Raw genomic sequence first — 26619 nt, 5'->3', positions numbered from 1 at the left:
CCGAATCTCATATACCCACCATCAAACCGTATGCCGTAAAAGGAATGCTCCCATATAAACATCAGGGTGTTGTTTGGAATATAGCTTAAGACAATTATGGACCGAGCTCTTTTGAACTAACAAAATATTAATTTTTAATATTTTGTACTGTACTTGTAATTATCAGAGTTTTCTTCATCAAATTTTCTAAAGAGGATCTCATATGTGGTGTATGGTCAATTGTTGACCTATCCTCATAACTTTATGTAGACTGATTTTGGTTCATATAAAACTTGTTTACATTCGCTGTTCTCGCATTTTTATACCGGCAATTAGCGTTCATGTAATTTTATAAAGTGGCTTATATGGGGGGTAGGGTGAATTACCGACACATTCCGCATGAAATTCGGAGCGAATTTCATAACCGTATTTATAACTCATATTTTTAAGCCAGTAATGATCGTTTAAGAAATTTTCTAAAGGGAACCTTGTATGGGCGGTAGGGTAAATTATGGACCGATCCTCCCTAAATTTAGTGGAGAGATTTTGGCACGCATTAAACTTATGTGCGTCAATTTTCGTCACTACATTAATATTTTTAAGCCAGTAATGAGCAGTATAGTTATTTGCAGAGGGGGCCTTATATGGGGGAAGGGTCATTTATGGGCCGATCCAAAAAAAAATTGGTACCGAGATTTTGGCTCGTAAGAAACTTACGTGTGTAGCATTTCATCGCTTTACTCTTATTTTTAAGACAGTAATGAGCGTTAAAGCTATTTCCTGAAGTGGACCCAATAGGGGGGGAAGGGCCAATTATGGACCTATCCATATTAAAGTTATTAAAAAGATTTTGGCTCGCGAGGAACTTAATTGTGTAAAATTTTATTGCTATATTCGTATTTTTTAGCCAATAATGAGCGTTAAAGTCATTTTCAGAAGGGGACCTTATATGGGGGGTAGGGTCATTTATTTGCCGATCTTAAAAAAAAATTCGTAGAGCGATTTCAGTTCGTAAGAAACTTATTTATACCGAATTTCATCGCTATACTCGCATTTTTGGACCAGTAATGAGTGTTAAAGTAATTTTCTAAAGGGGACCTTATATGAGGGGTAGGGTCAATTATGGACCGATCCTCAAAAAATTTGGTAAAAAGATTTTGGCTCACATGAAACTTATTTATGTCGAATTTCATCGCTATACTTGCATTTTGTGGCCAGTAATGAGTGTTAAAGTCATTTTCAGAAGGGGACCTTATATGGGGGGTAGGGTCATTTATGGGCCGATCCTGAAAAAATTTGGTAGAAAGATTTTGGCTCATATGGAACTTATTTATGTCGAATTTCATCGCTATACTTGTACTTCTGAAGCAGTTATGCCCGTTGAAGCTGTTTTTTGGAGGTCCACTTGTATGGGGGCTATCCGAAAAAGTGGACCGATATTGCCCATTTTCAATACCAAACAAACCTTACCAATAGAGAATATTTATGCAAAATTTCAACTGCCTAGCTCCTCTCGTGTGGTCCCTATCGTGATTTCAACAGACAGACGGACGGACGGACAGACGGTCGGACATGGCTAGATCGTCTTAGAATTTAATAAGGACTCGGAATATATATACTTTTATGGGTCTATGAGCAATATTTCGATGTGTTACAAACGGAATGACAAAATCAATATACCCCCCATCTTTTTTGATGGTGGGTATAAAAACATTCGAAAGTCGCTATCACAAAGCAAATTAAATACAAACCCTGGAGCAGAGTTTAATCTGAAAAAAGCGACTATAACATGTAAATAAAATTAAAAAAACAAGTTAGCGTACTATATTCGGCTATGCCTAATCTTAATACCCTCCACCAATAATCTACTTTTTATTAATATCCATTTAACTATCTAATTTTTATATAACTTGGCAATATGTTTGTTTCCGTATTGAGGGTACTAACATTTATGCATATGTCGAATTAATTTTGATTAGGTCCAGAAAAATTTATATTAATAGGCCAGTTCGAAAACATTTCAATAGAATTATTTATCTATACACAGAACATACTCATGTCGAATGTTATCCGGATATAATCATTTAACAACGAATTAAGTGGTATTAAGTGATTTTCAGAAGTAAACCTTATATGGGAGCTAAGACTACTAATGGATGATTTTTATATACAAAATACACATTTTTGTCGAATTTTATCCCGATAACTTTGATTGTCAATGTGCATTTAAGTATTTTTTTGGGAATGGTCCTTATGTGGGAGTTATGACCAATTATGGACTGATAAGGAAAAAATTTCAAATAATGATTTATATGCAAAAAAAAAATTTAAGTCGAATTTTACTCCAATAGATTTATTAATTATGTACACAAAACATTTTTGTGTCGAATTTTATTAAGATATCTTTATTTGATAATGAAATATGTTCATTTAAGTGATTTTCGGAAGTGGGCCTTATATGGGAGCTATGACCCATAATGGACCGATCCGGGAAAAAAGTAATAGAATGATTTGTATGTACACAAAACATATTCAAGTCAAATTTTATCCCTATAGCTTTAGAATTCAATGAAATATGTGCTTTTAAGTAATTTTCGGAAGTGGGCCTTATATGAGAGCTATGACCAATAATGAACCGATCCGTAAAAAATTTAGTAGAATAATTTGTATGTACACAAAACATATTCAACTCGAATTTTTTTGGGGGAGTTATTAATGATAAACTAATTTCCGGGAATTTATACCTTTGTATGGGGGCTATGAGAAATATTAGATCGATTGTAACGATTTTGAAAAAATAATGTGTGACAAAATTCATAGAAATATCTTTGGTAGTTTCTGAGAAAACTTCTTAAGAATTAGGAAAAAACGTATTTTTTTTCGAGGTAGTCTGAAATTTTTACTCATAACTTTTTACGTTGTGAATCGATTTTGCTGATTTTCAATACCAAACTGCTTAGGATAATAATAAATATTTTGGGTGAATTTGGTTGATTTCCTTTACTTATTTTTAACGTGAGCGTGTTTTACACAGACAGTCAGACGGACATATCTAAATCGACTCAGAATTTCATAAGGACCCAGTATATATACTTTGTTGGGTCTTAGATGAATATTTCTTGATGCTACACACTGAACGGCAAACTTATATATACCCTCTATCACCACTGATGGTGGTGGAGGGTATAAAAATTAGAAATTAGGTCCAAATATCCTTCAAATGGTATATATTTGTATAGCCCCCATTAACATCCTCAAGCACATAATTCACATTTCATATCCGCCGGTGGCCTTCGGTAGGTTAGTGTTCTAGTCTGGTAGCCCGGAGGTCGTGGGTTCGATTCCCACCTGAGGCACTGGTAAAGGAGCGCACAACAGGCCCGATGGAGGCCTAGGTGTATTTCTTCGGATTTGATGTATGTATATACATCCTCCTTTCAAACTAACTAACTATCCGCCTTTTCATTAAAGTGTTAGCATTAAAGTTAGCCGCCGAGGAGCTCTGTACAAAATTTTGCCGTATAACCACCTGACCAACATTAAACTCTCGCTTACATGATCTTAAGTTTTTTCTGTGTTGAGTCCCGTAATAATGTAAAATTGTCCTGTTTTTTCAATTTTCGTGTCCGTTTCAGCCAAAAGTTTTAAATTTCGTAAAATTTCATATTACTGTCCATAGTCTGCCTAAAAACTAGTTCATAAGGAGAACGTCCTGTCGTCTGGTGTACACTGCTGCGAATTGCACAGTTTGATTGGCTTTCTAAATTCATTTGACTTTGGTTCAAATTTATCAACGTTAACATTACGACGACCATTTGTTGCAGTTGCTGTAGTTGACTAGGGAGTTTTGTACCACCCGGGGCAATTGTATAAGTACCATCTAGATTATCGTCACAATTGTTGAAATCTTTATGTTGAAGATTTTCCGACATTTTGAAATTCTTTTGGCATGAACTCGTCTCAATTCCATTGATCTAAGAGCCTCGTTTATGGATCGATTAACTAGCTTACTTGTGTTAGATTGTGGGCTGCAGTAAACAGATGCTTAATGCTAAATTTGTATATATTATATAATTATATATATATTATATAATTTCGGGGATACCATAGCAGGAGAAAATGTCATTCTTTAGAAATCTTGTGTGTTTCGTTTTTTGGGGAATTAAAAAAAAATATGTACCTTTTTATGCCAAAAAACAAAACACACAAGATTTTTAAAACTGAAATCAGCAAGTTTTCAAAAATTCTTATATGCCGTAAAAAATATGAAATCTCTACTTTCGGAATAAAAAAAAGTTTGCGCAATAATTTTTGACAATTTTATACAAATTTTACTTTTTTTTTGAAAAATTAAAAAACTAACCAAATTTGCGCATTTATTTTTGGCGATATTTTTAAAATTTTACTTAAAAAAAAAATACATTTTTTCTACCAAAAAAAGAAACACACGAGATATTTTACGGTACTATATAAAATTTTTGAAAACTTGCTGCTTTCAGTTTTAAAAATCTTGAGTGTTTCGTTTTTTTTTTTTGGAAAAAATGTATTTTTTTAAATTTTCACAAAAAAATTAAATTTTCAAAAAATTGCCAAAAACAATTACGCAAGCATTTATTCCTATTTCCGAAAGTAGAGATTTCATATTTTATTACGGTATATAACAATTTTTTAAAACTTGATACTTTCAGTTTTAAAAATCTTGTGTGTTTCATTTTTTGGTAGAAAAAGGGTAATTTTTTCGAAAAAGTAAAAATTAAAAAAAAATCGCCAAAAATAATTGCGCAAAGTTTTTTTTTTCTCTTTTCTGAAATATTACGGTATATAATAATTTTTGAAAACTTGCTTCTTTCAGTTTTAAAAATCTTGTGTGCTTCGTTTTTTGGTAGAAAAAGTAAAAATTAAAAAAAATCCAAAATAATTGCGCATATTTTTTTTCTTGCTTCTGGAAATTGTAACGATTCCTTGAGTTGGTAAATTTCCGTGAGAACTGTGCTGCCTTTAAGATCGGCCGTGCTCGTCGTTGGGATGGATGTATATTAGGTGCTCAACTATCTGACAATTAAGCTGGAGGTCCACACTACGCGTCTTTGCGGTAAAGCATTTCGTGCTTTTTATACCTTCTTTGCATCCTACGCATCAAGTTACATGCTACGCTTACGCGTTAATTTTTTGCTTTATTTACAAAGAACTTCGCTTTTTTAAAGTTTTTTATTTATGTTTTCACAATATAACTCGTTTTAGTTTATTAAAATTGATAAATCACATTAAAGATAGAATATAAATGGTCAAAATCTAAATTTTCAAATGAACTATAAATGATGAACTTATGGTCACCTTATTATCAAAAACAAAATTTAGAAATATTTTTTGTATGTATGTTTAGTTTATAATTAAAAATTATCGCGTGCACCCTGTAAGTTAGGTGAGTGGAGGTAGAAAATAAGAAGAAGATTAGTGAAAAGTTGGCAACGCGTCATTTGACGTTTTAAAAAAAATGAAGGAATTAAACAGAAACAAACGGCTGAATAGATGGAAAAGTGAGGAAGCAATAATGGAATCCGAGGTTTCTCGGACTCTAAGGCAGAAAATGTCGGTCCTTTTTCTATACAACCATCACCGAACAAGCAAGTGACCAGCGTAAAGTAAAACTCAAAAACAAAAATTTCAAGAAAGTTTTATTTGTTTGAAAATATTAAATACAATTCACCAGTAACAAAAAAAAAAAGATACAATACAATTTTATTGCCACCTCTGCTTGCTTCCGACGAGGGACTCTTGGCATCGGATCTGCACTACCAATCCTGGGGTGCGCAGGTACAAGTTAAGGTTTCGACCAGTAAGGTTTTGACCCTGAACGATATATAAATTTTAGGCACACCGTTGATTAGCACCGTATAAGACCGCTGGCCAAAATTTCCGCCAAGCGTGCGCGTCAGGGTTGAGCTCAGGCCTAGGTTTTCTAAAAACTTCGCGGCAGATTTTGCACAAGTGGCTCATTTTTATATGCATATATGTAAAAAAAGTTTATTAGAAATATTTATTTAAAAGAGCTATCATTTTGCAATACTTACCTGAATTACCCGAACCTGGACAGAATACAGACGACCGAAACCCACTGCTACACCTGCCAACACTATTGCCGTAGGACCTGCAAAGAGAAGGAGGAAGAGAAAATGAATATTCTAATATAGCTAAAATCTAAAACCTACTTAAAATCTACTTAGAAGCTAAAATCTAACACCTACTTAGAAGCTAAAATCTAAAACCTACTTAAAACCTACTTAGAAGCTAAAATCTAAAACCTACTTAAAATCTACTTAGAAGCTAAAATCTAAAACCTGCTTGAAATCTACTTAGAAGCTAAAATCTAAAAGAAATTTTATGATTAAAACTAAAGTCTAAAATATAGAAACTAAAAGATAAAATACCAAAACCAAAAGCTGAAATAAAAAATTAAAAATCCAAAAAAAAAAAAAAAAAACTTGATTAAAATTAAATTTGCCAGAACTAAATCCTGTTAAAATTTTAACTTAATTTTTCTTAATACTAAAAACTAAAATTTGATCAAAAAATATAAAAATTAACGTTTAAATTTACAACTAAATTTGTTAAAAATTAAGAATAATTTCTAAAAAAAAAACCTAAAATTTTCTAAAACTCTGAAAATTGTAAATAACTATTTCTTAATATTGTTAATTTTTATTAATAAACAAATTTTTATAATGTTTAAATGAAATTTTTAAAAGTTAGTCATCATTAATATGATTGGTTAATTTCTAATAATCGGCGGTAAGTAGGGTGAATAAATGTTTGAAGGGAAGTTCAGGGACGTCGAGGAAGATGACGTCATGGTGAGGATGAATCCTCGAGAGGGAGGGCCATATTGTGTATAGGTATGACCGTAGGGAGATACAGGACTACTTTCAGCCCCTTTTTTTGTAAATACCCTAAATGATGGTATGAATTTTTGTGTTTGTGTGTGTTTGTGGTCCATATTGCCGGCAAGAACCACACCACCCCGGCGAGCTTTAGCCGCGCAATACGCGGACATACCAGCGCCGCTAACAAACCACACCACTACATAAATGGCGTCCAACGTGGAGCCCGAAAGTAGGTCCATAGACCAAGTAGTTTAGAGACGTAGTCCCTTAAGTCCGAGTATACCGGTTAGGTTTTACCTCAAGAGTCCCTAACTGTAGCTACTTAGATGAATAGGCTAATATTTGGACATTTTTATATTACACTTTTTAATTTCAATAGATACGAATCCTTAATTGCGCATGTTCTTTATTGTTCACACAGATGTAAGTCCCGGTCTCGAGGACAAAAGAGTCCGGATCGCGTTGCGACATCTTGTATGGGCAATAAGGGCATGCTAGATTCTGGATTCCGTAGTTGGTATCTTTTCATAACAGCTTGAGGCTTAGAGATAACAGGCACAGCTTAATCTCTAAATGCTCAAGTTAGAAGGAAAAAATAGCAACCATATCCCTAGTAATCTACAATAGCTTAATACTAGTAGTACTTAAATTAAGAATACCTACATTCTTAAGTCGCAGCCGGTTTAGGGAGGTAGTCCTTAGAATTCTGGAAAACTTATCCTTTTGTAAGTTGCACCTCAGTAGCCCGGACTGTGAAGAGTTATCTAGTAGATTTAAGGAAAAGAATTAGGTCATATCTATACACAAAGCAGCAATGTAAATTGTGAAAAAAAATCTATCTGCAAACATTTACTTTCCCGAAAATGCGGCACGAATTTAAGCTTTTGAGTTTTATCAAGTTTTTGTTTTTGCCTTTGATAATCTTAGGTTCGAATATTTTCTTTTCAACGTACGCTACAAAGATTCTGTAATACTTTTACATATATATAACATAAAATACAATATATACAATACCTTTTTATTTAGACATTGAAATGAAGATTTATATTAATCTTATATTTTTAAATGGTTTTAACCCGTCCCGCGAGTCGTTTAATGCAACATAATAACGCCATGGCGACTAACAGTTCCAACGTGACTTGTCATACTGATACCCCTACCACTTCATCTGTCGTGACTTTCACAAATTCCAATGCAACGACAACCACATCAGCCAGTACAGCAAATCCTGTCGTCAGCACCCAAGCATCTCATGATCTTTCGATCAGCTCGGAAGGTGCTAACAAGACGGTAGTGTCTCCAACCTATTTGAGTGAGACGGCGCAAAATATAAGGAGAGAAGTTCGAGAGAGCATGGCAGGTCAGCGAGCTGAAAGTCCAATCCAAGTCAGCGATATACAAAATATTGTGAGTGCTTCAGTTGGTTTACACCAAATAGAATTCATGAAGGAAGTCGACAACAAAATACAGAAAGCGTTGGACGATATGAAGCAGCTTCTATTGTCGCTGCAGATGACAAATTCGGCTCCAATGCCAACAATGTTGTCTCCTGTTAACCATGAAATACCACAAACTCAGCCATTGAGAACCGCTTTAGAGGCACAGGCCTCATTTAATGGCCGACTAGCAACGCCACTTGGTCAGCCAGCGTATCAACAACCTCCACCATTAATTCCAGCTCCTAATTATGTTCCCGCCGGCCCCATAGCTCCGAGAATAATAGAGGCTAATATACAGCTGTCTCCGGTACAGACACCATATCAACAGCCGCCGGTACAGTCACAGCCGCCAGCACAGATACCTTACTCGCAGTAGTACAAACAGCATATCAGCAACAGCAGTCGGTTCTCCAACAAATAATCCGCTGCCGTATTCACAGCCGGCAGGTCAGCGTTACGTGCCGTCACAGCCGATTTTGCTTATTATGGATGCTCTGATGATGAAATCCTGAGGAGTTTCCATCTCCTTCTAGACGGCCCCGCTCTAAACTGGTACTGGGACTTGTAGCGTGTACTTTGCTAGTGCGTGATATACCAGACAAATCGTAGTGCCACATTAGTTATTTAAGAGAACTAATCACAATATCTATTCACATGTTCTCTTATAAGTTTGCCAGGCAAACACTCAGTGGTTGTCATGGGTCAGTGAATAGATATGAACGAAGAGAAATTTCAAGAAAACATTGTAGTATTGTTAAGAGATTATACTATAATCTCTCTAGTGCACCGTGTCACAAGTATGTCCACTTCGGCCCAAATTATTAACTCTAGCAACTCATTGTGGAATTTTTAAATCATTACAAACATTTTATTTCATATAATTCATCATATAAAAATACTTAAGAATAAATTTAGTTTTGTTAATTAGATTTAAGAGTATGTTATGTAAATTACATTAAGGTTTCAATTCATTTTTCTTATTTTAACTTACATTTATACATATACTTTACTTATCGTGGTTTGTTGTTGTTGTATTTTTAAAAGTTGTAGAGTAGAGCAATCATCAGGGAACAAATAATTAAACGGCCTATACCATGCAGTTTCTGTATATATAAAAATATCCCTTTTTATGACCTCTTCTATCGATTAATTGTTTAGGCTGTTTAGATAACTATAACTATCATTGCTTATATTCAGCAAACACCGAGTTTCCTGATGACACAAAAAAGGAAATGTTATAATTTAAATTTCTACACTTTAATTACGCGATTTTTACCTCGGTAATAATTTATATGTAATAAGAAATGTGAACTTTCTTTTTCATATGACACCATAAATTTACTTTAAAAAATTTTAACAAGTAATTATAAACTCAATTAAATGCACTTTATTCTTGTTACATAAGATGCGTAGGCTTTTAATGCGAACTGTTCAAGTTTTATTATTCAATTGATCTCCAAAATTCTTGTTTTCATAAATCAATATTACTATTTTACGCACAAGAAGAATAACGGGACAAAATATTTTAAATTGAATATAAAGAATTAAATACGCATCAAATTTTTACCATATAAGGTAATAACGATATTCTCAATATGCAAACTTTATCGATTGAGTGGAGAGCGTTAAGAATTATAACAATTATCACACTACAGATGATATGGATAAGGAACAAAAAAAATTACACTACAAAACAAATTCATCAGTTATTTGATTTTACAAGTAACATCAAATAAGAAATGATTAATTTGGAAAAGGTAATTTTACAAAAGACAACGTGGGGCAGACCCATGTCCTGAGACTCATGCTCTATTCAGCCGGGCTATTTGCAAATAAATCCTTTGCATGTACTCTATAATATTTTTTTCCCATTGAAATCTTCTAAGTCATATATAAAATTACTAAGTTTCTTGAGTATTTTACATTTGGTAAATTTAGGAGCTAGCTTGGCACTGAACTTTTTGGACTTATCACTTTGAAAAAATTACGTTTATAGACAATTTGGTTTTCATTAAAGTCTTTTGGTCTAGTCCTAAGGTTATATGCTTTTGTGTGTACTTTCTGAGCTTTAGTCAAATTTTCATATACTTTATCTCTAATTTGAAGAAGTTTATCATGTCTATTCAAAATTAACACATCATCATCAGTTAGGTTATCTATCTTTCTGAGTAGATCATAATTTCGACCATTTGTCACCATATTATAACCAAACAAAACATAATATGGACTAAATCCAGTAGATTCATGGGCTATATTTCTTAAAGCACAACTGATTTTGTCTATATGTCTGTCCCATTCACTATGGTCATCTTTAACATACATCCTGACTGCAGTAAAAATCGTTTTATTTGCTCTTTCGGCAGCATTGGCCTGTGGGGAGTATGTTCCTGTCAATATTTGCTCTATACCATAAGACTCACAAAAATCCTTAAATTCTTTTGCCAAAAACTGACTTCCATTGTCAGACAAAATTTTCTCTGGTACACCGAAAAGATTAAAAACTTCAGTCAAACAACTGATGGCTAATTTTGTCGTAGAGTTACGAATTGGCTTTATGTAAACATACTTGGAATAATTATCTAAAATTACGAATGCAAAAGTATTACCTGATTTGGATCTCGGTAAAGGTCCTACAAAATCTACATGGAGCTCTTGAAATGGTCTTAAACATGGTGGTCTCGGATTTGTTGGTGGGCGTAATTGGTTATTTGGTATTTTAGAAGTAAGGCAGATTTCACAGTGGTTCACAAATTTCTTAACGTCCTTAAACATTTTTGGCCAATAATACATTCGTCTTAATTTCTCTAATAGCTTATTTATACCCGGATGTGCACTGTTTGGTGGACAATGATTCGTCTCAATAAGTTTTTGTCTCAGTTGCTTAGGAACCCATAAACGCCATTCTATCTTATCTTCATCTCCTTCCAAACCTTTCTGTATCACCCTTTTATACAACCTATTATTAACCACTTTCAAACTAGGGAATTTTTCCTTATTTTCCTCAACTAATTTCATCTTATCTGTATATTCCTGATTAGCAAACAACTCTGATTCCATATTTAATTCAAAATTCATTTCCTCAACCTCTATTCTTGATAGCATATCAGCAGTAGTATGATTTTTTCCTTTCCTGTGAATAATTTCGAAGTCATAATGTTGGAGCTTAAGCGCCCAACGCGCTAGACGTCCCTGCAAGTCTTTAGTGGACATAAGCCACTTTAAAGCAGCGTGGTCGGTAACGACTACAAAATGGGTGCCCTCAAAATAAGGTCTAAATTTTCGTATTCCTTCAACAACTGCGAGACACTCAATTTCACTAACACTATATTTTTTCTGAGCTGGTGACAACTTTCTTGACATATAGGCCACTGGACACTCATTTCCCTGTTCATCCATTTGTATTAAGGCAGCCCCTACACCATTTGAACAACCATCACAATGTAAATAAAATGTTTTCTCATAATTCGGAGCAACTAAAATTGGTGTTGTCGTAAGCATTTGCTTCAATTGAACGAAGGCATCATCTGCTTCTTGTGACCATTGTTTTGTAAAATTCTTCCCTGTCATACTAGTAAGAGGTGCTGCTATAGCGGAATAATTTGGTAACATTCTCATAAACCATTGACACATGCCTAAAAACCTACGAAATTCCTTTAAAGTGGTCGGCTTTTTCATTTTAACTATCGTGTCTATTTTCTGAGGATTCGGTTTAAGGCCTTCTTCACCAACTACATATCCTAGAAATGGTATTTCCCTTTGAATAAAACGTGATTTGTCTAAATTGATAGTTAAATTCGCCAATCTCAATCTTTGTGCTACCTTCTTAATAAGATTTATGTGATCTTCAAAAGTTTCAGAAATAAGTAACATATCATCTACGTAAGGATAAACTTCATTTTGCATTTCATATGGAATCACCTTATCAATTAATTTGCACATCGATTGAGTGGCATTTTTAAGCCCAAATGGCATAACTTTGTATTGAAACAAACCTCTTCCAGGGACTGGAAATGCAGTTTTGCATTTGGCAGATTCAGCCAATGGCACTTGCCAAAAACTATCTTTCAAATCTAAAGCCGAAATATACTTTGCCTTCTTTAATGTAGCTAAAACTTTTTCAATATTTGGCATTGGATATGCGTCACGTTCCGTTACCCTATTCAATTCGCGCGCATCCAGACACAACCTCCATTTATTATTACTTTTAGGAACAAGTATACAAGGTGAACACCAACTACTCTCACTTTTTTCTATTATATCTTCTTGAAGCATCCTATCTACCTCATCATTTAAATGTTTTTGCATGTAGGGCGACATTTGATAAAGTTTTTGCTTTATTGGTTCTGCTGAACCAGTTTTAATATCATGCTGAATTAAATTTGTACGTCCCAGACCTTCCCTCTGGTATGATGGTATCATAGAAATAGCAAGTTTCAATTCATTTTCCTGTTCAACAGATAACTGATGTGATTTCTCTTCATTTTTTGATGTTACTTCTTCTACCAGTGCTGATATTAAACCAAACTCTAACCAGAAATCAATGCCTAAAGTAAACAATCGCGGTAAATCAGGTGAAATAAAAAATCGAATGGTCTTAGTTTGTGAGCTATAAGTTATTGGAATGAAAACATATCCTATAATCCCATGAGCAGATCCATCAGCAGTACGTAAATTTGTATCTAATTTTAAAAATGATAAACTAAGTTTTTTCAAAACATCCCTATAACCCTGTCCTATTACAGATATATTAGCGCCGCTGTCTAATAACCCCTCAAATTCACTTTCATTTACAACAAATTTCGCAAACATTCTTCTATCTACTTGCATATTGATTTCAAAACTTTCAACTAACTTCTTTAATTTCTTCTTATTACTAAAATATCTTTTAACTCTTACATCTCTGTTTGGGTACTCGACTGTTTGTGTACTGGTCGTAGCATAACTTTCGTAAACATTCGGTTTTGTTGGGCTTGCGTTGTGGGTTGTGAAGTTGCCCTCCATTCCCTCACACCCTTTGGCAAGTTTAAATTATGTTTACATCTAGGACAATTGGGTTTTGTTACGTTTTTATAACCGCAAGAGTAACAAAATAAGTTTCTCTTATAGGATGGACAATCTTGGAAATTGTGACCTATGTCGTCACAGTTCCAACAAATCATTAGATTGTTTTCCTCAACCTTATAACCTTCATTATCCTCTTCTGGTTCACTTATTGCTACTTCATTAATCACTCTTCTCCTGCCTACTATCTGATCATCTAAAGTTTCCCCTAATTCCCCTAACATTTTCTCAACTTCCAAACATTTAATCTTTAAATCATTTAGAGTAAAAGGTTTAGATAAGACTAAAAGTTTTTTTAAAGCGGGATGCATATTATTCATCAACACACTAACAAGTTCATTGTCCGAATAAGGTATACGTAAATCGGTATTCATGCTCTCGATAATCAATTTAAATTCTGTAAAACTTTCTCTTGATTTTTGACGCCTATTCTCAATTCTTCTTCTGATTTCATGATCAGTGGTTAAAGTTTGAAACTCATTCACTAATCCACTTCTGAAGCTATTCCATGTTATATTTCTGTTCTTGCTAACAAATACCCAAAACCAATTATTTGCTATTCCAGTCAGGAGATGATGCATAGAAAGACAAATGTTATCTAAAGTTATTCCTTCGCTACGTGCTAAAATCTCTATCCTCATTATAAATTGCTCTACACTAATAGGATATGATAAACCATTAAAACTTACATTCCATTTAGAAATATTAGACAATTTGCGTAAATCTACATTATCAGACAGTACTGTTTCATCTTCATTTTGAAAGCTTCGATTTCCTGCGTAACTGTAATTAGTACGTTCATTTCTATCTTGTGGAAAATCTTGACTTCTACGAGGTCTACTTGGTGGTACTGAGCCAACGACATGTGAAATATGAGGATTTCTCCTGAAGTTTGGTCTATTTGTCCAGTTTGACGTATTGTTATTCTGATACCTAGGAGTTCTGCTAATCGCACCAGTATTAGTCATTGGTCTATTATCAGTTCTGATTTCCTTTGATGAAGCATTTGAGCAATTCGGACCAATATCCAAAAGATTCAGCGATTCCAAGCTTAAATTCGGAGTATTATTTCCGTTATTAGCTGGCATAGCCTGAGAAGTACTACTAGCGTTGGATGCTACTAAAGTACGTACAATACTGTTCAAATTATTTCTTAATTTATCAATGCATTCTTTTAGTTCAGGAGCCCTTTTCTGAAGCGCATCGAGCCTATTCATGACATGTTCGCCTTTAGTAACAGCCTTATTCTGTTTCAACACATCAGTTTTTTTCTTGTCAGATTGAATTAATTCATTTATCTCTTTTATTTTTTCTTCACAAATTTCATATTCTTGAGATGGTGTATTAATTGCTATAAAGTCTCTCTTTCTACTTCCCACACTCTCTTCCTGCATAATCTTCCTTAATCTTCCTGATAATATTCTCATACTTCCTTCCACTTCCATACCTCTTATTAACAATTCGTACCTCAATTCCTCGCTATCTAATAAGCCCAGATCCATGATTGCTACTTTACAATTACAATTTATAAAAATAATAATATATAATATTTATATCAATATATAATTAATAAGAAAATTATAGAAAATATAATATTAATTAGTTTTTTTTTTTAGTATATAAAGCAAAAATTAATAGTTACAATAATATTAGAATATATCTATATTCATATAAAAATTATAGTATAAAGAAAATAATTACAAAATATTGTATCTATATGTATATATATACATATATATTTTTTTTTTTATGTTTAGTTGGGCCTTAGTTTTCAAACCTGCTCACTTATGTATATGATTTATAGTGTTCTCTTCTTTCTCTGTATTTTTTTTTTTTTTTTTTTTATCACAAAATTATTCAATCAAGTTACTTAAAGTATACTTCGTAGGAAATTATAACCATGATAAAAATCTAACTACAAAGTATATACTGAATGAAGACTTCTCTTTAACCGATAAATTCTAATTCATTCCGTTTAAAATGTAAGATTACCTCTTAAAGTTTTCTAATTACATTTATAACACATGAATAATATTGTAATTAAAAGTTACTAAATTATGTTAAGTATTTTAAATTAGGAAAGGTTTTCAGATTTTTACAAATCCGAATTCCTGCCTGTGTTTGGGCGCCATTTTATTGTAGCGTGTACTTTGCTAGTGCGTGATATACCAGACAAATCGTAGTGCCACATTAGTTATTTAAGAGAACTAATCACAATATCTATTCACATGTTCTATTATAAGTTTGCCAGGCAAACACTCAGTGGTTGTCATGGGTCAGTGAATAGATATGAACGAAGAGAAATTTCAAGAAAACATTGTAGTATTGTTAAGAGATTATACTATAATCTCTCTAGTGCACCGTGTCACAAGTATGTCCACTTCGGCCCAAATTATTAACTCTAGCAACTCATTGTGGAATTTTTAAATCATTACAAACATTTTATTTCATATAATTCATCATATAAAAATACTTAAGAATAAATTTAGTTTTGTTAATTAGATTTAAGAGTATGTTATGTAAATTACATTAAGGTTTCAATTCATTTTTCTTATTTTAACTTACATTTATACATATACTTTACTTATCGTGGTTTGTTGTTGTTGTATTTTTAAAAGTTGTAGAGTAGAGCAATCATCAGGGAACAAATAATTAAACGGCCTATACCATGCAGTTTCTGTATATATAAAAATATCCCTTTTTATGACCTCTTCTATCGATTAATTGTTTAGGCTGTTTAGATAACTATAAGTATCATTGCTTATATTCAGCAAACACCGAGTTTCCTGATGACACAAAAAAGGAAATGTTATAATTTAAATTTCTACACTTTAATTACGCGATTTTTACCTCGGTAATAATTTATATGTAATAAGAAATGTGAACTTTCTTTTTCATATGACACCATAAATTTACTTTAAAAAAATTTTAACAAGTAATTATAAACTCAATTAAATGCACTTTATTCTTGTTACATAAGATGCGTAGGCTTTTAATGCGAACTGTTCAAGTTTTATTATTCAATTGATCTCCAAAATTCTTGTTTTCATAAATCAATATTACTATTTTACGCACAAGAAGAATAACGGGACAAAATATTTTAAATTGAATATAAAGAATTAAATACGCATCAAATTTTTACCATATAAGGTAATAACGATATTCTCAATATGCAAACTTTATCGATTGAGTGGAGAGCGTTAAGAATTATAACAATTATCACACTACAGATGATATGGATAAGGAACAAAAAAAATTACACTACAGACTACAGGAAAATAGTACATATTAACACCTGGGAGGAGTTAGAGAAAGCCCTCTTAGCACAATATCGCCGCTTTGAGCAAGAACACGAAGTGCAAATGAAAATTCTCAATCGCCGACAGTTGCCGCAAGAAGCTTTCGACGATTACTATAATGCTGTAATTAAGCTCCGAAACCAGCAGCAGCACCCATATGCGGAGGAGCAACTGATAGAGATCATGCGTGGTAATTTGAAACGATCTTTGGCGCAGATGATGTTTTCTATTCGGTTGAAAACCTTATCGGAGTTCTGTCGTGAGGTGAGGCGAGCGGAAAATTTAATTGCTAACCAGAGGCAGCTATATCAACGCGCAAATGTCACGCACAGACTGCATGAACTAGGTTGTGAGGATGCGGAACAGTCATTGATCGATTTGGAGGTAGATGGTATTCGGTCTACGAGTCAGTACGTATGTTGGAACTGTAAGGTCGTCGGCCACGGTTTCGTCGACTGTCCACAGCCCATAACACGGATGTTTTGTTTCCGGTGTGGGAGGGAAAATGTGGTGGCCCCAAAATGCCCTAAATGTCAGGGAAACAGATCCCGGAACCCGTCTCGAACTGGGGAGGCGAGGTCGACCGAGGTGTAGGCCCAGTAGAGTGTAGGGAACAACAACAACAGCAACTACCAATAACAATTTTAAAGAATCCGAATAGGTCGGAGTTTGAGTTGGAACCTGAGCCTCGGCTTCGAGAACTCTAACCCCTACATATCCGGATTCAGCAGTATAATGAAGCAAAGAGTAGAATTTTCGGTAGGGTGTCAAATAAAATTAAAAAAGCAAGAGAGCGGTATAAGGTGAGGAAAAGGTTAAGACACGAAATTTCGTCAGCTTCACTCTATGAGGGTGAAGACTCACGATTATATACCCGGTTACAGATAGGCGGTCAGAAAATAGAATAATAATAGGCGGTCAGTCAAGGATGCCTATCCATTGCCGCACATTGAAGGTTTGCTCAGTCGTTTGGGAGACACGATATATATCTCTAGTGTCGACCTTAAAGACGCGTTCCGGCAGATACCACTAGAATCGTCTAGTAAAGAGAGAACCGCATTTACGGTGCCAGGACGACCACTTTATCATTTTACGGTTATGCCTTTTGGGTTTTGATTGTATCTCCAGATTTCGAGATACATCTGGAATTGCTGAAACGAGTATCTATCTGTTTAGCAAATGCAGGTCTGACCATCAATGTGGCTAAATCTAAATTCTGTTTCAAAGAGCTAAGGTATCTGGGTTACATAGTAGGTGGAGACTATAACTCGTTTTGCTTATCCTAAGTCAGCAAAACAGGTGCGGAGCTTCATGGGAGCAACAGGCTGGTATCGAAAATTCATACCAGACAATACAACCATTGCGGCCCCAATCTTTGAAACGCTGAAAAAGGGCAAGCAATTCAAGTTTACGGAGGAAGCTAAAGCTGCTTTTGATCGTCTAAAGGAAGCTCTGATTTCGAGTCCACTGCTTAATCACCCGGATTTCAGCAAACATTTCTACGTTCAGTGCGATGCGTCTGATGTAGTCATTGGGGCAGTGCTTTTCCAGAAGGATGATTCCGACGGAGAGCACCCAATTGCCTATTTTTCGCATAAACTAAGATCAGCGCAGAAAAACTATTCTGTAACTGAACGTGAATGTTTAGCTGTAGTTCTGGCGATTAAGAAGTTTAGACCCTATATAGAGTTAATGCCATTTACCGTCATTACGGATCATAGTAGCCTAAAGTAGCTGATGAGCTATAAAGATTTGACTGGTCGTTTGGCGAGGTGGAGTCTACATCTACAGGCGTATGATTTTACGATTGAGCATGGGCAGGGGAAGCAAAACGTTGTACCCGATACCCTATCAAGCTATGATATGGACGAAATCTCGTTAAACATACCTAAGTTGATCGATCTAACTTCAGTTTTTTCCGGTCAGAAGATTATCGTAACCTTATAGACACAGTCGAGAAAAATGCCGAACAATTCGTCTATAAACGCACTAAACCTTACGACGGTATATCAACGAACGAAGATTTCGCGTGGAAATTATGGGTACCGCTAGATCTGACAGAGGACATCATAAAAGCATGTCATGATTCCCCTCAAGCGTCTAATGGAGTCGTCGGTAAGACTCTTTATAGAGTAAAAGAATATTTTTATTGGCCGAATCAAAATGTCCAAATCAGAAACTACGTAAGAATGTGCCAAACCTGCAAGGAAGCTATGCCCGCGAACACTACGCTCAGACCACCGATGGGAGCCGAAGTCCAAACTGAACGCCCTTTCCAAAGAATCTTTGTCGATTTTTCTCGGTCCGTACCCGCGATCTAAAAATAACAACATTTGTATTTTTATCGTCTTAGATCACCTAACCAAATTTGTGTTTTTAAAAGCTTTACCGAAGGCCGACACTAAAAACGTTGTGAAATTTTTAATTTCCGAAATTTTCCATAAATTTGGAACGCCGGAGACCATTGTCTCTGACAACGGGAAGCAATTTATTAGCAAAGAATTTGCCGATGTTATGAAAAATTTTGGTATTAAACACGTCCGTACCGCGATCCACTCGTCGCAAGCCAATGCGTCCGAGCGTGTTAATCAGTCCATTCTAGCAGCCGTTAGGTCGTATCTGCTGGAAGACCACACAGAATGGGACAAACATTTGTCTGAAATTGAGTTTTCCTTAAGGTCTTCCGTGCAGTCGTCTATAGGAGTTACGCCTTACTTCGCTTTATTCGGAATGAATATGATTGGCTATGGTAGTGTATACCAGTTGGCACGCAAATTTAGAATCTTAAACGATCCCGAAACTAACGTCATTCCGAATGCTGCTAGATTGGATTTGATACGGCAGAGAATTCGCGAAAATTTACACAAAGCTTACGCTCGCAACGAAAAATCGTATAACACGCGGTGTCGTCCAATTAAGTTCATTTCCGGTCAGGAGTCTACCGACGTAACTTCCAGCAGAGTGATTTCAAAAAACAATTTCAATGCCAAATTCGCTCGGAAATTTCTAAAATGCCGAATTGTACGACCAGTCGGAAACAGTCTGTACGAGGTCGAGGATATGCAGGGAAGATCGTTGGGGGTTTTTCACGCCAAAGATTTAAAGCAATAGCTTTAGAATCTTTGGTGGTTCTAGTCCCAACATGTTCTCCTGCTTGTCTTTCGTCTGTCGTGTCTAGTAGTCAGCCTTATCTAATTGGTACTCGATAAGTAACTGTAATTGAATAAAGTCTTTGAGTTTGGTTCTTAATTGAAAATCTATCTCTCGCAGTGAATTTCTGTTTGGTATAATTGTTGTTGTATCCTGAGCAGTTTTTCTAAACTTTATTTTGTTATTACTACCGAATTATGCACTTATTATAAGAAGAAAAGGTTCATATGGAGTCCGACATAAAACTACCTAAACTAGCTGTCCAGTATACTTAACATACTTACTAATTTATTCTACGATTTTAACTTTACACTCACCCGGATTATCTGCTTCATGATCTGCTCCATTATCTGCTTCAGTATCTGCTTCATTATCTGCTCTCATTTGATTCTTTATTGTAGTTGTTGCCATCTGAAGAAAAGTTCGGAAGACTTTAGTTAAGATTCAAATAATTTAAATTTAAATTTTCGATATTATTTTATAATACTTGCCAATTCCACTGTATTGTTTTGAGTTAGCATCATAGGGTCCGTCCTTCACGAGGCATTTGAATTCCCACAGAACCTGTATGAAACAAAATATTATTAATATATATACCTTTTTAGTTGAGAAAAGAAAAATTCCAAAAGAAAAAATAATGAATTTGTCGGAGAACATTTCTCTTTTATAATGCTTCTTTAGGACTTTTTCAAATCTTAACAGCACTTATACTAGTAAATTAATTTTGTTTTTATATTACTGTTTGGAAATGTCAAGGGGTATTTCTCGCCAAAGATCGAAGGATTTATCCTGAAATCTTTGGTGAATCTAGTCCTTGCATTTCCCACCTAGCTCTTTAACACAAGACTTACCTGAGTCTTCATTGAAGTCCATGTCTTCTAATCTAGTTTCCCCATAATGAATTAATAATCTGGAAAGAGAGAAAATATATAAAAAAGCATTAGAAATAAGAAATAATATTCAAAGAAAAAGAAAATTCAAAATTTTATAAAAAAATATTAAAAAAAAAAAGATATAAAACTTTAAAACTATAATTTACAAAAAATCTGAATTAACTTTTATTAGTCAATTTTTCATTATTTTTCACTTTTATTTTGAGAATTTTAGTTTTCTTATATGCATTTATTCACAGCACACTTTTTGCGACCACCCGTTTTCGTTATTTAATTTACTTTTTTTTCACATTAGTTTTCTTTACATTTTGACCAAAATCTGACATTTGCTCAATACTGTAAATAAATTTAAGTTTTTAATTATTTCACAACACCACAACCATAGCACAGTTCAATAGTTTTATTTATTTTATTTACTTCAATCACTCACACTTTTATCCGCCACTGTATTTTCCAAAATTAGTTTTATTTTACACCACACAGTTTCTTTACACACACGGTTAAAATTTTCGCTTAATACCATAGAAGTATTTTTTTTTGTCACATCACTTTTGTTCTCCACTGTATTAATTTTTTTTTACACCGGCTTAATTTTCCATCACTTTAGTTTTCAGTTTCACTTTCATTTTTATTCACTTTTATTTTTCACTGTAATTCCGTTGTTAGTTTTTACTCTATTTTTTTTTTTATTCACCGTCAACAATTCAATCGCACAATAGTTTAATTTTATTTTCATTTTCAATTTTTCTTCACTTTAATTTTTTTTATTCCACTTTTGTCGCACACTGTAGATTTCATTTGTATTTTTTTCACAGACACAAATCCGATTTACACCATAATTTCATTTAAATTCATTTGTTTTTTTTTTTTTCTTTAATTTTACACTTTAAGTTTTGTTTACATTTCACTTTTATACCCCACTGTAATTTCTGGAAAATAATTTTTAAATTTTTATTGCATACCGGCAACAATTCTTTTTTTCACTTTTATAAATTTTTTTTGTTTTCACGTTTTTTTTTGTCCGTCCGCGCACTTTCTGCACTCACTGTGTTTTTAAAATTTTTTTTGTCCAAAAATTCCTGACAGCACTTTTATTTTCGCCAAAGCACTTTTTTAATTTTAAGCACTTTAAATTCAGTTTCACTTACCTTATATATGTCCAAATCCAGAAATTACACCCGCACATACCCAATAGCTAACGGTAGTCACATTCCTGAAAGAACCCAATAAGCATTTTTGCTGGAATTAAAGTGTAAATCAATTTAATTCCAGTCAAACATTCAATTTTCAAGGGTTGAAATACACTTGCATTACACTTTAATTCAATAGCATTCTCCAATGAAAAGGAAACTTGAATTCAAGTCGAACATTCTAGTATTATTACACTTTAATTCAAGGCTTGAATTAAATTATAATTCAAATAGAAAAAATGCTTGAATTCCATCTTTGAAATATAGCTTAATTCAAACCTTTGAAGTATAAGGTAATTCAAGTAAAAAAAACAGTGATATTCAAGCATTTTTAATGCCACTCTACTAATCTGCTAAATAAAATTAACTTGATTTTTTAATATTTAAATTATTTCATATATTTATGTAACACAAAATTATGTTAACAACAAAGTATTACTAAAAAAAATATGTAAATTTAAATATTAAAATTTTTAATAAATTTACTTAAAATAATGTAATGATATACATACATGTGTATATGTATGTAAACAAGTCTTTTAATTGTTTGCAAATATTAATTATAAGTAAAAATGTAAAGTAAAGTTTAGAAACATTTAGAATATATTGCAACAAATTAAAATGATTTCTTTGTTTTTTTTTGCCGTGTCGATTTTTTGCTTGCTGGAAAAACGTTATAACTACTTTTTCAAATTGTGATTCGCTGTGATCGGCAAATTTTTGGCGGTAAGCAACTGAAATATTTGTAAATTTAGTCGAAAATCCCACATCCAAAATATCAAATTTAAATAAATAGGTACCTTTAACTGCTAACATAGTTGAAATTTTTTTTATCTCGATTTATCTTTGGAACCTTGCCAACAAAACTGTTTAGTAACATCATCTTCTACTGATTCTGGTATACTAGTTTCTCAAAATGTTCTTCTGAATCTTGAATTTTTGCCTCAAACTTAATAAAATCTTCTTTTATTGCATATGAAGTTTTAGCTAAATTAATTTTCAATTCATTACTTCGTTGATGGTGTTGTTTTGAAAAAGCGTTTCATTTTGAGGTAGATTACTTACATTTTGATTAACTTGCTAATTTTGAATCGAGTCGTTGCCTTGCGAGCGTTGAGCAAAAATTAATAATTTTTTCTGCATTTAATTTATTTCTTCTTACTATGACACTTACTATAATTTTTGATTGAAACTTTCGACGGTGTATTTTTTAATCTATATTTATACCCACCATCAAAAAAGATGGGGGTATATTGATTTTGTCATTCCGTTTGTAACACATCGAAATATTGCTCATAGACCCATAAAAGTATATATATTCCGAGTCCTTATTAAATTCTAAGACGATCTAGCCATGTCCGTCCGTCTGTCCGTCTGTCCGTCCGTCCGTCCGTCCGTCCGTCTGTCTGTTGAAATCACGATAGGGACCACACGAGAGGAGCTAGGCAGTTGAAATTTTGCATAAATATTCTCTATTGGTAAGGTTTGTTTGGTATTGAAAATGGGCAATATCGGTCCACTTTTTCGGATAGCCCCCATACAAGTGGACCTCCAAAAAACAGCTTCAACGGGCATAACTGCTTCAGAAGTACAAGTATAGCGATGAAATTCGACATAAATAAGTTCCATATGAGCCAAAATCTTTCTACCAAATTTTTTCAGGATCGGCCCATAAATGACCCTACCCCCCATATAAGGTCCCTTCTGAAAATGACTTTAACACTCATTTTCTGGCCACAAAATGCAAGTATAGCGATGAAATTCGACATAAATAAGTTTCATGTGAGCCAAAATCTTTATTACCAAATTTTTTGAGGATCGGTCCATAATTGACCCTACCCCTCATATAAGGTCCCCTTTAGGAAATTACTTTAACACTCATTACTGGGTCCAAAAATGCGAGTATAGCGATGAAATTCCGGTATAAATAAGTTCTTACGAACTCTACGAATTTTTTTTTAAGATCGGCAAATAAATGACCCTACCCCCCCATATAAGGTCCCCTTCTGAAAATGACTTACTTAACGCTCATTATTGGCTAAAAAATACGAATATAGCAATAAAATTTTACACAATTAAGTTCCTCGCGAGCCAAAATCTTTTTAATAACTTTAATATGGATAGGTCCATAATTGGCCCTTCTCCCCCTATTGGGTCCACTTCAGGAAATAGCTTTAACGCTCATTACTGTCTTAAAAATAAGAGTAAAGCGATGAAATGCTACACACGTAAGTTTCTTACGAGCCAAAATCTCGGTACCAATTTTTTTTGGATCGGCCCATAAATGACCCTTCCCCCATATAAGGCCCCCTCTGCAAATAACTATACTGCTCATTACTGGCTTAAAAATATTAATGTAGTGACGAAAATTGACGCACATAAGTTTAATGCGTGCCAAAATCTCTCCACTAAATTTAGGGAGGATCGGTCCATAATTTACCCTACCGCCCATACAAGGTCCCCTTTAGAAAATTTCTTAACGATCATTACTGGCTTAAAAATATGAGTTATGAAATACGGTTATGAAATTCGCTCCGAATTTCATGCGGAATGTGTCGGTAATTCACCCTACCCCCCCATATAAGCCACTTTATAAAATTACATGAACGCTAATTGCTGGCATAAAAATGCGAGAACAGCGAATGTAAACAAGTTTTATATGAACCAAAATCAGTCTACAAAAAGTTATGAGGATAGGTCAACAATTGACCATACACCACATATGAGATCCTCTTTAGAAAATTTGATGAAGAAAACTCTGATATTACAAGTACAGTACAAAATATTAAAATTAATATTTTGTTAGTTCAAAAGAGCTCGGTCCATAATTGTCTTAGCTATATTCCAAACAACACCCTGATGTTTATATGGGAGCATTCCTTTACGGCATACGGTTTGATGGTGGGTATAGAGATTCGGCACAGCCGAATATAACACTCTTACTTGTTTTTTTTTATACCCACCATCAAAAAGATGGGGGGTATATTGTGAGTTTTGTCATTCCGTTTGTAACACAATCGAAATATTGTCATGAACCCATAAAAGTTAATATATATTCCGGGTCATTATTAAATTCTAAGACGATTCTAGCCATGTCCGTTTCAGTCTGAACCGAAGTCCGTCCGTCCGGGAATTGGATCGTGCACAGCCACACCAACCTATTACCACCGTTCTGTCAAAAAAATTCTAATTTGTCAATCCTTAACGAAGCCATGACCCTAAGATAAGGAAAATAACTTGTCGTGGTCCGTCTGGCCGCTATGCAGTTTTGGAATGATGGAAACATAAATATTCTCTATTGTTAAGGTTTGTTTGGTATTGAAAATGGGCAATATCGGTCCACTTTTTCGGATAGCCCCCATACAAGTGGACCTCCAAAAAACAGCTTCAACGGGCATAACTGCTTCAGAAGTACAAGTATAGCGATGAAATTCGACATAAATAAGTTCCATATGAGCCAAAATCTTTCTACCAAATTTTTTCAGGATCGGCCCATAAATGACCCTACCCCCCATATAAGGTCCCCTTCTGAAAATGACTTTAACACTCATTACTGGCCACAAAATGCAAGTATAGCGATGAAATTCGACATAAATAAGTTTCATGTGAGCCAAAATCTTTTTACCAAATTTTTTGAGGATCGGTCCATAATTGACCCTACCCCTCATATAAGGTCCCCTTTAGAAAATTACTTTAACACTCATTACTGGTCCAAAAATGCGAGTATAGCGATGAAATTCGGTATAAATAAGTTTCTTACGAACCGAAATCGCTCTACGAATTTTTTTTAAGATCGGCCCATAAATGACCCTACCCCCCATATAAGGTCCCCTTCTGAAAATGACTTTAACGCTAAACAAGTAAGAGTGTTATATTCGGCTGTGCCGAATCTCATATACCCACCATCAAACCGTATGCCGTAAAAGGAATGCTCCCATATAAACATCAGGGTGATTTTTGGAATATAGCTTAAGACAATTATGGACCGAGCTCTTTTGAACTAACAAAATATTAATTTTTAATATTTTGTACTGTACTTGTAATTATCAGAGTTTTCTTCATCAAATTTTCTAAAGAGGATCTCATATGTGGTGTATCTTTTTGTAGACTGATTTTGGTTCATATAAAACTTGTTTACATTCGCTGTTCTCGCATTTTTATGCCAGCAATTAGCGTTCATGTAATTTTATAAAGTGGCTTATATGGGGGGTAGGGTGAATTACCGACACATTCCGCATGAAATTCGGAGCGAATTTCATAACCATATTTCATAACTCATATTTTTAAGCCAGTAATGATCGTTTAAGAAATTTTCTAAAGGGGACCTTGTATGGGCGGTAGGGTAAATTATGGACCGATCCTCCCTAAATTTAGTGGAGAGATTTTGGCACGCATTAAACTTATGTGCGTCAATTTTCGTCACTACATTAATATTTTTAAGCCAGTAATGAGCAGTATAGTTATTTGCAGAGGGGGCCTTATATGGGGGAAGGGTCATTTATGGGCCGATCCAAAAAAAATTGGTACCGAGATTTTGGCTCGTAAGAAACTTACGTGTGTAGCATTTCATCGCTTTACTCTTATTTTTAAGACAGTAATGAGCGTTAAAGCTATTTCCTGAAGTGGACCCAATAGGGGGAGAAGGGCCAATTATGGACCTATCCATATTAAAGTTATTAAAAAGATTTTGGCTCGCGAGGAACTTAATTGTGTAAAATTTTATTGCT

The 26619-nt window shown here is 34.1% G+C and overlaps 1 long non-coding RNA gene across 1 annotated transcript; it reads right to left on the bottom strand.

The window, feature by feature from the left end:
* Positions 1–22511: 22511 nt before the first annotated feature.
* On the bottom strand, positions 22512–23077 carry LOC119614231. Its single transcript, XR_005232313.1, has 3 exons — positions 22958–23077; positions 22693–22879; positions 22512–22626 (listed from the first exon to the last, which is right to left on the bottom strand). It is a non-coding gene; the product is annotated as an uncharacterized LOC119614231 (long non-coding RNA).
* Positions 23078–26619: the final 3542 nt, after the last annotated feature.

Source organism: Lucilia sericata, unplaced genomic scaffold (assembly GCF_015586225.1).
Source record: "Lucilia sericata isolate MDLA Ls3-8-SP2 unplaced genomic scaffold, ASM1558622v1 Contig002713F_arrow, whole genome shotgun sequence".
Lineage (NCBI taxonomy): Eukaryota > Metazoa > Arthropoda > Insecta > Diptera > Calliphoridae > Lucilia > Lucilia sericata.
The sequence above is the reverse complement of the archived record's forward strand: the minus strand, read 5'-3'. Positions and strand labels throughout refer to the sequence as shown.